This window comes from Pelophylax lessonae (genome assembly GCF_965119305.1).
Source record: "Pelophylax lessonae genome assembly, chromosome: 2".
NCBI classification, from domain to species: Eukaryota; Metazoa; Chordata; class Amphibia; order Anura; family Ranidae; genus Pelophylax; species Pelophylax lessonae.
This window is the reverse complement of record NC_138769.1, coordinates 737828535-737843792: the sequence shown is the minus strand read 5'-3', so window position 1 is coordinate 737843792 and position 15258 is coordinate 737828535. Positions and strand designations below refer to the sequence as shown.

The 15258-nt window shown below is 45.4% G+C and overlaps 1 protein-coding gene across 3 annotated transcripts in view; it reads left to right on the top strand.

Moving 5' to 3' along the window:
* PDE2A (phosphodiesterase 2A) overlaps positions 1-15258 on the top strand; it is a 992945-nt gene that overhangs the window by 458087 nt on the left and 519600 nt on the right. The gene's annotated exons all lie outside the window — the stretch shown is intronic.

Genomic DNA, 15258 nt, shown 5'->3' with positions numbered 1-15258 from the left:
GCACTGACACCAAGAAAGGAAGGGATGAAAATATCTCCAGGAAGGACAGAGGTAGCAAAAAGAAGTCAATGGTGGTTCAAGCCTTCCCCATTCTAATCGTTTTTATTGCTCTTTGTTTTCCTGCTGAAGAACTTTCCTCATTGCCTTTCCTGGTGACACCATTGTCCATGCAGAGGCTGTAACCCTTTGTGTTGCATGAGACATTGCATGCGGTCCATTAGATGGTATGTCTATTTGGTAGAAAACTCAAGAAACTAGCAGCAGCAATGCAGTACAGTTAGCAGGATCAACACCCACTGTATGGCACCATTATGTGACTACTTTTGGCTTCATTTTGCCTCCTAACGGAAAACTGGTCGTGGATAATTCTGGTGGGTGGCACTAGTATCCCGGACAAGTTTACAAATGCAGCACCCTCATAAGTGTTGGCTTTGATAAGCATGTGGGTATATTACACGAGTCTGGTGATACCCTAAAATTCTCGAGACATGGTGTATTGTAGGCAACTTTATTGAGAGGCGTTAAGCAGACAGAGCAACAAGTTCAACAATCACAAGTGGAATCACAGTATTGGCAAAAGAACATAAACAATCGTAATATGATGGCTCTCTTTCCCTTCTCTGTCCTGGTGTCATTGTTGTCTTGGCAGAAGCTGTAACTCTTTCTCTTGTATGATGAAACATTACATACGGTCTATGGTATGGTATGTTTATATTGATATGTCTGTTGGGATGGTATGTCTATTTTGTGGAAAACTCAAAAACTAATATCAGAAATGCAGTAAAGCTAGCAGGACCAACACCCATTGTCTGGCACCATTATGTGGTGGATTTGGGCTCCATTCTGCTTCTTATGGGGAAATTGACTGTAGATAACTGGTGGATGTGGCTAGTATCCCGGACAAGCCCCCATCCACCAAGTGTTGGCTTTGATAAGCATGTGTGTACAGCTTCTACTTAAATCTGGGGACACCCTTGAAATTCTGTGACCAGGTAGGGTGTAAATAGTAGGCAAATTGTTTTAGAGGCGGCAAGCAAACACAGCAACAAGTTCAACAAATCACATATGAATCACAGTATCGACAATGAAACATTGATATTTTTGATATGATGGTTCTCTTTCTCTAATCCAATTTTTGTCCTGATAGGACAGTTGTTCTGGCACAGACTAGAACCCTTTCTGTTGTATAACAAGACATTGCATACGGTCCATTAGATAATGTCTATTTGTTGGAGGACTCCAGAAGCTAGAAGCAGAAATACAATACAGTTAGCAGGGTCAACACCCACTGTCTGGCACCATTATGTGGCAGAATCAGGCTCCATTTTGCTTATTATGGGGAAACTGACTGTAGATAACTCTGGTGGATGGGGCTAGTATCCCGGACAAGCCCCCATCCACCAAGTGTTGGCTTTGATAAGCATGTGTGTACAGCTCCTACGTAGGTAACTCTGGTGGATGGAGCTGGCATCCCGAACAAGTCCCCAAAAATAGCGTACCTGTAACTGTTAGATTTCATAAGCAAGCACGTACAGCTCCTACCAGAGTTACAAAGTTACATACATAGTTAATCTGGTTGAAAGTTCAAGAAAAGAAAGAAAACCAACACACTCAAATAGAAAACCTCTATCCAATACCCACATTTGATCCAGTATGGTAAGTCTGGTAACACCCTCAAGATCCTGTAGCCCAGTGAATTGTAAATAATAGGCAACATTATTCAGAGGTGGTAAGCAAACAGAGCAATAAGTTCAACAATTACAACTGGAATCACACTACTGGCATAAGAACATCGGCAGTTGTAATATGACAATTCTCTTTCCCTTGTCCCTTATCCGTCCTGGTGGCATTGTCGTCCTCGCAGAGACTGCAACCCTTTTTGTTGTATGATGAGACATTGCATACAGTCCATTAGTCAGGATGTTTGTTTGGTGGAATACTCCAGAAGCTAGCAGCAGCAATGCAGTATACTGTCTGGCACGATTATGTGGACGGCTCCATTTTGCTTCTTTTGGGGAAAACTCAGATAACTTTGGTGGGTGGAGCTAGTATCCCGGGACAAGTCCCCAAATGTCGCATTGGCTTCGATAAGCATCTGATGACACCCTTGAAATCTTGTGACCTGTTTAATTGTAAATAATAGGAAACTTTATTCAGAGGAGGTAAACAGACAGAGCAAAAAGTTCAACAATTAGAAGTGGAATCACAGTAATGGCATAAGAACACCGAAAATTTTAATATGATGATTCACTTTCCCTTAACCCCTTATCCATCCTGGTAGCACCGTTGTCATTGCAGAGTGTAGAACCTTTTCTATTGTATGGTAAGACATTGCATTAGGTTCATTAGATGGTATGTCTAGTCAGTGGCTACCTTCAAAAGCTAGCATCAGCAACAATGCAGTACAGTAAGCAGGATGTGTTCTATTTAACTTCTTTTGGGGAAAACTTAGATAACTCTGGTGGATGGAGCTAGTATCCCGGACAAGTCCCCAAATGTAGCACACCCATAAGCATTGTCTTTGATAAGCATCTGATGACACCCTTGAAATCTTGTGACCTGTTTAGTTGTAAATAATAGGCAACTTTATTCAAAGGAGGTAAACAAACAGAGCAAAAAGTTCAACAATTAGAAGTGGAATCACGGTAATGGCATAAGAACACCGAAAACTGTAATATGATGATCCTCTTTCCCTTATCCCTTACCCCTTATTCCTCCATGGTAGCACCGTTGTCATTGCAGAGTGTGGAACCTTTGTTGTTGTATGGTAAGACATTGCATTAGGTTCATTAGTTGGTGTGCCTAGTCAGTGGCTACCTTCAAAAGCTAGCATCAGCAATGCAGTACAGCTAGCAGGATGTCCTCTATTTAACTTCTTTTGGGGAAAACATAGATAACTCTGGTGGATGGAGCTAGTATCCTGGACAAGCCCCCAAATGTAGCACACCCATAAGCATTGGCTTTGATAAGTATCTGACGACACCCTTGAAATCTTGTGACCTGTTTAATTGTAAATAATAGGCAACTTTATTCAGAGGAGTTAAACAGAGCAAAAAGTTCAACAATTAGAAGTGGAGTCACAGTATTGGCATAAGAACATCGAAAATTGTAATATGATAATTCTCTTTCCTTTATCCCTTATCCATCCTGGTAGCACCGTTGTCATTGCAGAGTGTTGAACCTTTGCTGTTGTATGATAAGACATTGCATTAGGTTCATTAGAGGGTATGTCTAGTCAATGGCTACCTTCAAAGGCTAGCATCAGCAATGCAGTACAGTTAGCAGGATGTCCTCCATTTAACTTCTTTTGGGGAAAACCCAGATAACTTTGGTGGGTGGAGCTAGTATCCCGGACAAGTCCCCAAATTTCACACACATGTAAGCATTGGCTTTGATAGGCATCTTATGACACCCTTGAAATCTTGTGACCTGTTTAATTGTAAATAATAGGCAACTTTATTCAAAGGAGGTAAAAAAACAGAGCAAAAAGTTTAACAATTATCCATTCTGGTAGCACCATTGTCATTGCAGAGTGTGGAACCTTTGTAGTTGTATGGTAAGACATTGCATTAGGTTCATTAGTTGGTGTGCCTAGTCAGTGGCTACCTTCAAAAGCTAGCATCAGCAATGCAGTACAGTTAGCAGGATGTCCTCTATTTAACTTCTTTTGGGGAAAACTTAGATAACTCTGGTGGATGGAGCTAGTATCCTGGACAAGCCCCCAAATGTAGCACACCCATAAGCATTGGCTTTGATAAGCATCTGATGACACCCTTGAAATCTTGTGACCTGTTTAATTGTAAATAATAGGCAACTTTATTCAGAGGAGGTAAACAGAGCAAAAAGTTCAACAATTAGAAGTGGAGTCACAGTATTGGCATAAGAACACCTAAAATTGTTATATGATGATTCTCTTTCCTTTATCCATCCTGGTAGCACAGTTGTCATTGCAGAGTGTGGAACCTTTTCTGTTGTATGGTAGGACATTGCATTAGGTTTATTAGAGGGTATGCCTAGTCAATGGCTACCTTCAAAAGCTAGCAGCAGCAATGCAGTAAAGTTAGCAGGGTGTGTGTGTTCTCTATTTAACTTATTTTGTGGAAAACGTAGATAACGCTGGTGGATGGAGCTAGTATCCCAGACAAGTCCCTAAATGTAGCACACCCATAAGTGTTGGCTAAGTATGTGGGTATATTACACGAGTCTGTTGATACCCTAAAATTCTCGGGACATGGTGTATTGTAGGCAACTTTATTAAAAGGCGTTAAGCAGACAGAGCAACAAATTCAACAATCACAAGTGGAATCACATTATTGGCATAAGAACATAAACAATCATAACATGATGGTTCTCTTTCCCTTATCTGTCCTGGTGTCATCATTGTCTTGGCAGAAGCTGTAACTCTTTCTCTTGTATGATGAAACATTGCATACGGTCTATGGTATGGTATGTTTATATGGATATGTCTGTTTGGATGGTATGTCTATTTGGTGGAAAACTCAAAAAGGAATAGCAGCAATGCAGCACAGCTAGCAGGACCAACACCCATTGTCTGGCACCATTATGTGGTGGATTTGGGCTCCATTCTGCTTCTTATGGGGAAACTGGCCGTAGATAACTCTGGTGGATTGGGCTAGCATCCCGGACAAGCCCCCAAATGCAGCACACCCGTAAGTGTTGGCTTTTATAAGCACATGGGTACAGCTCCTACCTGAGTCTGGTGAAGACCTTAAAATACCATGATATGGTGAACCTGACAATTATAAATAATAACCAGCTTTATTCAGAGGTGGCAAGCACACAGAGCAAAAAATTCAACAGCTACAAGTGGAATTTGACAGTTATCTTTGCCTTATCCCTTATCTGTCCTTGGTGGCACCTTTGTCCTGGCAGAAGCTGTAACGTTTTGGCCGTAGGTACACTTTAATTATGGTGTACGTGTAGGGATAGTACGAGAACTTCTGTCACAGTAAAGTATCTCTGCCCATTTGTGGTTAGGCTTCTGGAAATCAGGCTGACAGCGAGTGTCTTTCATGTGCGTTGATCCGCCATGAGCAGGAGGGAGAGATGGAGAGCGTGATTTTGGGCTTGGAATGCCCACCTGATGTCCTGCCTCAGATCCTCGTCCTCCCAAATCTCTGGAGCTATTTGTGAGCTGTCACAGCTGATCACGGTGCTGGCTCTACACAATCAGCCAGCAGCGAGGCCAGCTCAATAGGCGTAATTACAGAGGCATGTCACCGCCAGAGCCCTCTGAGACCTCCAATCACACGCTGGCCAGAAATCACCGGGCTCTCAGCGGCGGAATTACTGTGCAGTGGCTGGAAAGGACGTTTTAACATAAACCCCTGCAGTCCGATCGCTGAAAAATAACGTGAAAGTAGATCTATGGCATGCAATGAGGGCAATGATGTTTTAAAGCCTTCATGATAAAATAAAAAGTTATTTAAAAGTCCAGAGCCCATGGATGGAAAATGTGCGACCCCCTTCCTAAAGGCTGTGAATTTCAAAGATGTTATCACTATCTGAAATCTGGGATAAGCAAATTCTGTCTATATCAGTGTTTCTTAACCTGTTTACCTTGGAGGAACCCATGGCAAAAAGTTTGAGATCTCGAGGAACCCCTGAAATAATTTTCATGTCTACAGCTCACGGGACATTGGTGTGATCAGCGAGCTGTTGATATACCAATTATTTTTTGAAATAGCATTAACTGACGGAATAAATATTAAAATGTACCTGTATATTGTGAAAGTTATGTTTTTTTTTTTTTTTTTTACATAGGGCATATTACAGTCCTAGTTTCCTTCAAATGCAGAGCAAGGCAGGGAAGCGGCTGCAATCATTGCTCTTGTGGCATGTCAGGGGCGTAACTACAGGGGTTTCAGGGGTTGCAATTGCAACCGGGCCCCATGCTCCAGGGGGCCTGTGTGGCTCCCCTGTACACCTGGATAGGAGGGGCGGTGGGGGTAAAAGCATGTAGAGAAATCACTGTCCTTTTTCCTCCTGTAGCTGCAGGAGGAAAACGGAGGAGATTGGTTCCTCTGTATACTGCCCCCGCCACTCCTCCTATCCAGTTCACCTGTGTTCTGCTGTCTCTGGGCCCCTGTGTACTCCCCTGCCCCCCCCCCCCCCACTGTGATGCCCCCTACCCCCACTGTGCTCCCTTCCCTCTCCTGCTGGCTGCTGCAGGGGATGTGTCACAATAGAGAACCAGGAAGGGGTCAGTAAATATGTAATTTACCAGCTCCCTCCTTTTCTGAATGGACAGAGTCATAGTCAGTGACATTGTAAAAAAAAAAAAAAATAAATAAAATGATAAAAAATAATACAATTAAAATACCAAAAAATAAAAACTACTGACACCAGTGGGTGAACTTCCAGGATCGCAAAGGTCACACTTGCGACCGGTCCCTGGCATTCCACCACCATGGGGATGCCCCAAGATGGCAGGAAGGGGGCCCACTGCAGACTGCAGAACTTGTGAAAGGATCCCGCTGCAGGACTGTGATAAAAGGGCCCTGCAATGAGAGTTAAGGGACCCAGGATCAATGGAAAGAGCCCCAGGCTTGAAGGGAAGGGCCCCAGCCATGGGTCTGGGGGACCCTTCATGGTTTATAGCATTGGGGCCCTGTGCTAGAAACCATGCGTTCTAGGCGAGAGAGGCGTTCTAGTTATGCCTCTGTGGCAGGCTGTTCTCCGCTGCCCCCTCCCCACCTCCTGTTCATCCCAGGTCATGCCATATACAAACACCTGGGATGGACAGGAAGGGCGGAGGGGCTGGCGCGGAACAGTATGCCACAGTTAGCCCTAGCACAGCCGCTTCCCTGCCTAGCTCTGCATGTGTCGGCAGAGGGAATGCAATCTACTCTTCAGCTGCCTATGTCTCGCGGTGGAGACCCTGAGGACCTCTGGTCTATATATTAATATTTTATTATTAAACTACTTTTTATTTTTTAAAAAAACATTTTTATTATAACAAAAGATTTAAAAAATATATTTTTTTATAATAATATTTAAAATTAATATTTAGTGATAATTATGTCTTTAAAAAAATCCATTGGTCATGCGTATTCTTTTTGAACCTCGGTGTGCTTTGTGTATTTCTTCCAGATCTGTGCAGTCATCCAGTGTGAGACTTCCTGTAATAAAGACCGCTCACTGCTGCTCTCTTGTGCAGGGTGACCGGTCTGGTCCTTACTATCACATAAGGAAGTGTGGCATTTCTGCTGTTAGGAGGAGAGAGCAGAATGGCCAAGAAATGATCTCACCAGTGTGCTTATTCTCCTTTAACTGTCCAGTCACAGGCTGGGGGAGGGACAAGACCTGTAAGTGCTATTTAACCACAGAAAAATCGGGTCTCCTGTTCTTTTTTTGTTTTGGTTGGAGAAAGGAATGTCCCCAATGGGGATATTCACCCTCTCTATTTGTGACCCTTGTCACCAGATCATAAAATTATACGATATTCAGTTGTCACCAGAACCGAAAGTGAGGGGAACCTTCCAATTGCTTCCACTGGAAGTCCCTTCTAATGGGGACAACTACGCCATTGTAAGATTTAATTGAAAGTCCCTTCCAATGGGGCCAACTACTCCATTAAAAGATTCCATTGGAAGTGCCTTCCAATGGGGACAACTACTCCCTTAGAGGATTCCATTGGAAGTCCCTTCCACTGGGGCCAACTACCCCATTAAAAGGTTCTATTGGAAGTCCCTTCTGATGGGGACAACTACCCCATTGGAGGATTCTATTGGAAGTCCCTTTCAATAGGACCAACTACCCCAATAAAAGATTCCATTGGAAGTGCCTTCCAATGGGGACAATTGCCCCCTTGGAGGATTCCATTGGAAGTCCCTTCCACTGGGGCCAACTACCCCGTTAAAAGGTTTTATTGGAATTCCCTTCTGATGGGGACAACTACCCCATTGGAGGATTCTATTGGAAGTCCCTTTCAATAGGGCCAATTACCCCATTAAAATATTCCATTGGAAGTGCCTTCCAATGGGGACAATTGTCCCCTTGGAGGATTCCATTGGAAGTCCCTTCCACTGTGGCCAACTACCCCATTAAAAGGTTCTATTCGAAGTCCCTTCTGATGGGGACAACTACCCCATTGGAAGATTCTATTGGAAGTCCCTTTCAATAGGGCCAACTACCCCATTAAAAGATTCCATTTTGAAGTGCCTTCCAATGGGGACAATTGTCCCCTTGGAGGATTCCATTGGAAGTCCCTTCCACTGGGGCCAACTACCCCATTAAAAGGTTCTATTGGAAATCCCTTCTGATGGAGACAACTACCCCAATGGAAGGTTCGATTGGAAGTCCCTTTCAATATGGACAACTACCCCATTGGAAGATTTAAAGTGGTTTTAAAGTCAGAAGGTTTCTTTTTTTATCCCAATGCATTGTATGCATTACGATAAAAAGCCTTCTGTGTTCAGCAGCCCCCTTCATGCCCCCTAATACTTCCCATATCCAGGGATGTCCAGGACTCTCCCTCCTGATTGGCTGAGACACAGTAGCGGTGCCATTGGCTCCTGCTGCTCTCAATCAAAGTCAGTTTGCCAATCAGGAGAGAGGGGGCGGGGCCGAATCATGGACACAGGGAGCTGTGGCTTGGCTCGAGTGCCCCCATTGCAAGCTGCTTGCTTTGGGGGCATTCAACAGGAGGGAGGGGCCATGAGCGTTGAGGAGGGACCCGAGAAGAGGAGGATCTGGGCTGCTTTGTGAAAAACCACTGCACAGAGGAGGTAAGTATAACACGCTTGTTATTTTGAAAGAAAAAGAAATGAGACTTTAGTATCACTTTAATTGAAAGACCCTTCCAATGGGGCCAACTACCCCAGTGAAAGATTCCATTGGAAGTCCCTTCCAATGGGGACAACTCCCTAATGGGTCACATTGCTTATTCACTCCATGGCCTGCCTTAACGTAATATATGTTATTGAGCGATGTAACACGCTATCATGCACATACATTAGGCACCAAACCAATGTAAATGGGCCCACAAATCAAGGGAGCTTCCTAATGCAATGCCAGTGTAAATGGATCCCGATTGCCTGCCCAACTCAACTCATTTCTAATAATTAAATAGACTAAACTGACTCATTTTTTTCCAGATGTGAGAAGCAGATAACTGATCTAAGGGGGATTCTCTTGACATCTTTATATTATATCTCTGGACTGCGTCTCCCATCTGTCTCGTTTACACTTTACAAAATGTCACAGGACAGCCAGGCCTCCAGATAAGAGGTATCGGTGGCAGCAGACTGGTCCGCTCCTTCCAGCCAAGTCCCTGTCAGATTCCGCTGGCACCGGTCACCCATTATTGTGCTGATCGGCAGTCTGCCACTGACCAATTAAACCATCTCATGTCAGTCGCAGGCAGGTGTGGGTGTAATGACAATATCCATCACTGCTTGTATAGGAGGAGATGAAGATAAGAATTTGGGTTCACTCTAGGAGTGGGGGGGGGGGGGTGGGCATCGGACCTGGTGCTGTTTCCAGATAAATGCTCTTGGCAGCTGCTGGGGTGCGACAAAACCTTCCTGTTTGTTGAGGATCTGAATGTGGAAATCTTTTGATTTCTAAACCTGGACTGAAATATTTCCACGTATAATTCAACTGCGCTTACACCCCATTTTTTGAAAGAATATTGTTGGGAAATAAGATAAAATTAATAAATGTTCAGATTTGCTTCTCTTGCAGTTCAAGTGAGGGCACTATATAGCACTTCTGGCATGGACACCAGACACCCTCCTCACCCCCTGGTCTCCCCTGTACTTACCTCCAGGGTTGCTGAGCTGTCAGCACCCCTGCAGCCAGACCAATGGTTAACTATTAATTCAGTCTTAGGATGCAGGTATAAAGAATAATACTTACTTTATTCTTGATTCTAGCCAAGTCTCTCCTTTGGTGCAGTGCCTTCTTTCCAAGGCAATCCTAGCCATTGTCACACTCCTGTCTCCTCCACATACAATGTAAGGTTAATAGATCTGCTTTGTATTTGATGGCCCCAAGGGAACACCCCCAGCCTGGTGCCCTGGAGGGGGAGGATGGGAGCGCTGGAGTGGGCAGGAGCAGGGGTAAGATAAGTATTACAGCCTGTTCAGCTCACTCCCTAGATTTAACAGTCATTCAACCCTTGCAGTGCCCCCCCAGCATTCATGCACTGCAAAGGTTCAATGACTGTTAACGGTGAAGGGGGGGGGGGGTGAACAGGCTGTATTACTTATCGTATTCCTTCCCTGGCCCACTCCAGCGCTCTCCTCCACTCCCTCCGGTGCTCCAGGCTGTGGGGAGCATTGAGGCCATAAAGTACAATGCAGGAGGGTAGATTGGATGGGAGGAGGTCACTTTGGTGGGCTCAGAGGAGGGGGAGAGGTATAAGTCAACAGTACAAAAACCGGGACCAGTGCATGGTGTTGTACTTATTAACCCTGTATTTTATGCGGAGGGGGCAGGAGTGCGACCAAAGGCAGGAGCACCTTAGAAAGAAGACGTTGCAGCAAAAGAGGAACTTTGCTGAAGTTAGGTGGTCCCCTGGTGCTATCAAGAACAGTGCAGAAGGGGAGAGTGGGTGAGAGGAGGTCACTTGGGTGGGCTTAGAAGAGGGAAGAGTGGGTGAAAGGATAATATTAGGGTGGGCTTAGAGGAGGGGAGAGTGTGTGGGAGAAGGTCACTTGGGTGGACTTAAAGGAGGGGAGAGTGAGTGGGAGGTCACTTGGGTGGGCTTAAAGGAGGGGAGGGTGGGTGGTAGTAGGTCCCTTGGGTGGGCCTAGAGGAAAGCAGAGTGGGTGGGAGAAGAATATTATGGTGGGCCTAGAGGAGAGTGGAGTGGGTGGGAGGAGGGTTGAGTCAGGAGTGGACCAACCCGTACTAGTGTATAGTGTTCTTGTACAATACAGGCTTACTAACCCTGCATTGTGTGAGGAGGAGGCAGGAGTGAAATCATGGGCATGAGTGCCTTAGAATGAAGTTTTTGCAGCAATGGAGGAACTTGGCCAGAGTTAGGTGGTCCCATGGCGTCCATCAAGTACCATGAAGGAGGGGAGAGTAGGTGAGAGGAGGTCACTTAGGTGGGCTTAGAGGTGGGGAGAGTGGGTAGGAGGAGGTCACTTGGTTGGGCTTAGAGCAGGGGATAGTGGGTGTCAGGAGGTCACTTGGGTGGGCTTAGAGAAGGGGAGAGTAGGTGGGAGGAGGTCACTTGCATGGGATTTGAGGAGGGGCGATTTGGTGGGAGGAGGTCACGTGGGTGGGCTTAAAGGAATGAGAGGGGAGTAGGTAGGAGGAGATCACCTGGGTGGGCTAAATAGAGGGGAGAGTGGGTAGGAGGAGGTCATTTTGGTGGGTCTAGAGGAGAGGGGAGTGGGTGGGAGGAGGTTTGAGTCAGCAGTGGACCAACCCAGAGTGGTGTATAGTGTTCTTGTAGAAGGCAGGGCTATTAACCCTACATTATATTTGGAGGAGGCAGGAGTGTGACCACGGCTAGGAGTGCCTTACAAAGAAGTCACACCAATGGAGGGACTCAGCTAAAGCTAGGTGGTCCCTCTGCACCCTCAAGTACAATGCTGGGCTATAGATTTTTGCAGATTTTGTCTATTTCCCCGAGTTGGTCTTTAGCCCTTTCAGAAATAGAGGCCAGCTTAGTGATCCCCCAAACCTACATGACTGTCCTCTGTCTTCTCCTATTCCAGGAACCATCACCATCATTTCAAGTCCTTGGCTACGAGGGGTCACTTGTGTTATCATTGACTTCTATGAAAAGCCTCGTACACCCCCCCCCCCCTCCAGCTGACAGTTTTTAGGTTGGCGCCGGGAGAGCTGCGGAGTGGGCGAGACTGGCACCGACGTCACTCTCCGTGCCACCTGCAGCAGAAGCGGTGCCAGTGTTTCCATCGAGCGCTAATTAAGATTCAATTTATAGGTGGGAGCGGGCGTTGATAACTTGTGATTATTCTAGGCTCTGCTATAAATATAGAGACGAGCCGCGGGCATCTGCTGACGTCTGAGCCCGCCGTATTATAGCTGACAGTGATAAGGAGCCTTTGCTGAAATAAAGACATCATTGGTGGAGGGCTGGAACAGGCATGTGCTTCTGTTGTCGGTGATAAAACTACGCAAGAAAAAAATGCAAAAAGCAGCAGAGTAAACATAAAAATAAAAAAAAATGTTTCTATTGGTCTGAGCTCTGTATATCAACAGGAGCCATTTTCAGCACTTTTCTCACAGTGCTTCTAGGAGAAGCCTTTGACACTTGTCACATGATTCTTGGTGGTGCATTCTAAGGGGCGGAGCTTACAACCTGGGAACCCAGACTTGAATTCAGGAGGAAATATAAGAAGGTACTAAGCAGGCTGGTAGACAAGTTAATGCCAGGATAAAAAAAAAAAAAAAAAAATGAACATTTTGTTAATAATAAAATGTTTCAATTTTATGGAATCCTGAATTTTTTTTTACAGAAAATGGAAACATTGTAGAAATTGCTGTGACCTCTGATGAGTAATCACTTGGGTGGGCTTGGAGGAGTGGAGAGTAGACAAGAGGATGTCAGGGGGGGAGAATGGATGGGAGGAGGTCATTTGGGTGGACTTAGAAGAGGGAAGAATGGATAGGAGGAGGTCATTTGGGTGGACTTAAAAGAGGGGAGAATTGATCGGAGGAGCTCACTTGGGTAGGCTTAGAGGAGGGGAAAGTAGGCAGGAGTTGGTCACTTGGGTATACTTAGAGGAGGGGAAAGTGGATAGGAGGCGGTCACTTGGGTATACTTAGAGGAGGGGAAGGTGGATAGGAGGAGGTCACTTGGGTAGACTTAGAGGAGGGGAAAGTGGGTGGGAAGATGTCACTTGGTTAGTCTAATAGGGGGGAGAGTGGATAGGAGGAGGTCATTTGAGTGGACTTAGAAGAGGGGAGAATGGATGGAAGGAGGTCATTTGGGTGAACATAGATAAGGGGAGAGTTAATGGGAGGAGGTCACTTGGGTAGACTTAGAGGAGGGGAGAGTGGATGGGAGGAGGTCATTTTGGGTGGACTTAGAGGAGGGGAAAGTGGGTGGGAGGAGTTCACTTGAGTATACTTAGAGGAGGGAAGAGTAGATGGGAGGAGGTCATTTTGGTGGACTTAGAGGAGGGGAAAGTGGGTGGGAGAAGTCTACTTGGGTAGGCTTAGAAAAGGGGAAAGTGGGTGGGAGGAGGTCACATGGGTATGTTTAGAGGAGGGGAGAGTGGATGGGAGGAAGGCATTTGGATGGACTTAAAGGAGGGGGGAGTGGATGGGAGGAGGTCGTTTGGGTGTACTTAGAGGAGGGGAAAGTAGGTGGGAGGAGCTCACTTGGGTAGGCTTAGAGGAGGGGAAAGTGGGTGGGAAGGGTTCACTTGAGTGGACTTAGAGGAGGGGAGAGTGGATGGGAGAAGGTAATTTGGGTGGAGTTAGAGGAGGGGAAAGTGGGTGGGAGGAATCTACTTGGGTAGGCTTATAAAAGGGGAAAGTGGGTGGGAGGAGGTCACATGGATACATTTAGAGGAGGGGAGAGTGGATGGGAAGGAAGGTATTTGGATGGACTTAAAGGAGGGCAGAGTGGATGGGAGGAGGTCATTTGGGTGTACTTAGAGGAGGGAAAAGTGGGTGGGAGGAGCTCACTTGGGTAGGCTTAGAGGAGGGGAGAATGGGTGGGAGGAGCTCACTTGGGTGGGCTTAGAGAATAGGAGAGTGCGTAAGAGGATGTTATTAAGGTGAGCTTAAAGGAGGGGAAATGGTGGGAGGAGGTTTTTAGGTTGAGCTTAGAGGAGGGTATACTTACAATCGTTTTGCACAGAGGAGCCCTGAACCTCCTCTTCTGAGGTCCCCTACCACCTCTGTTGGCTCCTCTTCTTCAAGTACATCCATGCCAAGCTGTGTGCTATCAGGGCACTTGTCCCAGCCGGGCTGTGTGCATCTATAGACACTCCCAGTGCAGCTCGGCCCCGCCCCTGCTCCCTCTTCACAGGCTTTGAATGACAGCAGCAGGAGACAATGGCTTTTCAAAGGTTTTTTTTTGTAGAGAATGAAAAACCTTTTACCTTTACAACCACTTTAATGCCCCGGCCACAATAGACTCAGCTCTGACCAGCTCCCCCAGGGTCCCAAAGCAGCCAGGTGGGAGGGGGCAACAATTTACAAATGTAATATTTTGTCAACCAACCTAAATTTAACTTCCTAAAAAAAAAGTTCCTTTTAGCAATCGCACGCCTTTTGTTCTAGCGCAGTGCGGCCGCTGAGCTTCTCGTCTTTGATATGTAAAGTGAGTTGTGTAGATGGGATCATTGATATCTGTGATGTTTTGTAGTCTATTTACATGACAGCGAGACGCTGGGAACGTGGTGGCCTCGAAAAAATTTCACCGAAACACAACACCGCAGAGGGGAGGGGAGGTGTCTGTACTGAGGCATCCTTTAAAGAGAACCGGTCATAATTAGATTAACGCAAGAATCGGAATATTTTGTCTTATTGTGCAGGCTTTACGACGAAGAAAAAAAACATCTGCACTCTGCAGAAAATTTTGTTCATCTAGACCAGTGATTGGGGGAACCTTGGCACCCCAGATGTTTTGGAACTACATTTCCCATGATGCTCTACTACACTGCAGAGTGCATGAGCATCATGGGAAATGTAGTTCCAAAACATCTGGGCTGCCAAGGTTCCCCATCACTGATATAGACAATATGAACAGAAAGACCTTCACCGACGCGTTTCACCCACAAAGGCTTGGCTTAACCACTTGACCTCCTTCACGACCAGGCCATTTTTTGCGATTTGTCACTGCGTTATTTTAACTCACAACTGTGCGGTCGTGCGATGCTGTACCAAAATAAAATTGGTGTCCTTTTTTTTCCCACAAATAGAGCTTTCTTTTGGTGGTATTTGATCACCTGTGTGATTTTTATTTCTTGTGCTATGACCAAAAAAAAATCGACGATTCTAAAAAAAAAAAAACAATTTTTCACATTCTGCTATATAACATTCTCAATAAAAAAATTTAAAATCACATTTTTTCATAATTTTAGGCCAATTTGTATTCTGCTACATATTTTTGGTAAAAAAAAAATCCCAGTAAGCGTATTTTGATTGGTTTGCACAAAAGTTATCGCGTCTACAAACTAGGGGAAATATTTATGTCCTTTTTATTTATTTATTTATTTTTTTAATAGTAATGGCGGCGATCTGCGATTTTTAGCGGGACTGCGACATTGCGGCGGACAGATCGGACCCCTGACTGACATT